This window comes from Nestor notabilis, unplaced genomic scaffold, assembly GCF_000696875.1.
Source record: "Nestor notabilis isolate BGI_N333 unplaced genomic scaffold, ASM69687v1 scaffold12839, whole genome shotgun sequence".
NCBI lineage: Eukaryota > Metazoa > Chordata > Aves > Psittaciformes > Psittacidae > Nestor > Nestor notabilis.
Window position 1 is genome coordinate 4,500 of NW_009943298.1, and position 1,995 is coordinate 6,494.

Here is a 1,995-nt window from a genome sequence, read left to right on the forward strand (position 1 = left end):
GCGGCGGCAGCGCGGCCTGCCGTTGTTCAGGGAGTGCCACAGACAGCCCCGGAATGAGCCTCTCTTTAACCCCACCTCGGGGAGCTGCACATGTATAGATAGATCCCTGATAGCAGCTTTCCTCCTTGGCACATCTCTGCCACACGTAATACCCTCCAAATATGCTCTCCCTGCCCCGCTGCGCTCTCACTGCTTGGCTTCCAGCAGCTTCTCTTCCTTCCAGGGAAAACAAGGCTTGAAAGCTGAGAAATCTCGCTGCTGGAGGGAAAAGGGGGAGGGAAAAGGGCTCTCACACATTCTTAGAGATGAGCAGCCTAACACCAGTGGCAACAGGCATCAGTCCTCGACTCTGGCTCATGGAGGCATGAGGACCTGAGTTGTGTTTGCAAAGGAGGTCATGCCTTGTGGCTCTACTGGTGAGGTTGTCCTCTTTCACCAAAGCAGGAGTGCTGTGAGTAGCAGTTCAGGTCCATGAGTATAAGGGCACCTTTGTATGGATGCAGCTCTGTCCTTTTCCCAGGGGAAGACCTGTGCTGGTGCCCAGCACATGAAGGCAGGGACAAGGATGTTCCCGTAGGCAGTGCTGCAGTGGGTACATGAGGCAGTAGCCCTTCCCCTCACACCTGCTGCTCCCTCAGGCACAGACATCACCTAATCTATTTGAGTGCAAAATAAAATGAGTTTACATTGCCATTAATGGTGGCTGGTGCTGAGCTTAGGTGCTGCATTGGCTACGTCAGTGCTGGGAGGGGACACCCAGAGAACAGTGGAAGGGCTGGCCACCAGCACGGTGCAAGACCCACAGCACTGCCAGCCATGATGGGGAGCAGACAATGACAGGACAGTCTTGCCACTCCCAAACTCCCCTGTGGCTGCAGGAAGGTGGCTGGGTGCGGAGGGAAGGATGGGGGCCCAGCAAGTAGGGGGAGATCTGAAGCAGATCAACCCAAAAGAAGCCAACCAGGCTTCTGGTTTGAGTTTGCTGGCGATGAACAATGCTGTCATGGGCTGTCTGCCTGTGGAGTACAGCCGAAGAACACTGTGGGGCACTTTGCGTGCTCAGCACTACATCCCATGCTGCACATGAAGAGTGGTCCAGATGCTGAGGCCATCCACTCTCTTGCCACAAGGTTTTTGGAGTGGCTGTGTGGGGCTTGAGGCACTTTTCAAAAGGTTGAAGAAAATGATATTTACTCATCAGGATTTTTTGTCCTGGAAACCCTTGTCCCCCCAGAAAAACCCCCAACAGAGAGCTACCAGAGCCCCCTAAACCAAATCATTCTGAAGTAGCAATGGTGCTGTTCCTACCTAACCCCAGCAGCAGTGCTGCAGGTGATGTGCCATGTTTCTGTGAGTGCAGGAGGTTGGTTTCCTCTGTGACCATGAGCAAGTCAACACTCGGGGCTCCGTTTGTTGCCAGCAAAGTGGCTTTTCTATCTCAAAGGAAGATAATGAGGAATAGCTAATGTTCATGAAGGGTTTTGAGATGTTGTCATAGACGGTGCTTGGGGAATGTGAAATACTTGTGATCCTAAATTTAGCTCAGAAAGTCACGCAGCCCAGTCTCCTGGCACAAATACCAGAAAAAGTCTGGAAATCTGAACGTTTTCCAGGCATGGCCACAAGTGGAGGCTGCAGTAGCTGCTGGAGGTGCTGGGGATCTCCGGCTGTGCCTCCAGAGAGTCCGGAGAGCCTTGCTGACAGCCCAGGCCGCTCTCTTCCTCCTGAGCTGTTCACAGCAGCTGCACATGTTCCTGTGTGGAGAAGCAACTTGACATAATCCCTGTCACATCTTGACCAGTATCCAGAAGCTGAGTGTAGCTCTGCCTAGGCTGGAGGTGCTTGGTTTGTTTCTTCCCATGGGAAAGGCTGCAGCGGGATTGTGGGCAGCCCAGGAGCACACCTGCTGAGCCTGCATCACTGCTTAAAAATAAAAGAGGAGAGCAAAGGATAACATGGAAAATATTGCAAGGTCAGCAGATGGCACAGGGAGGG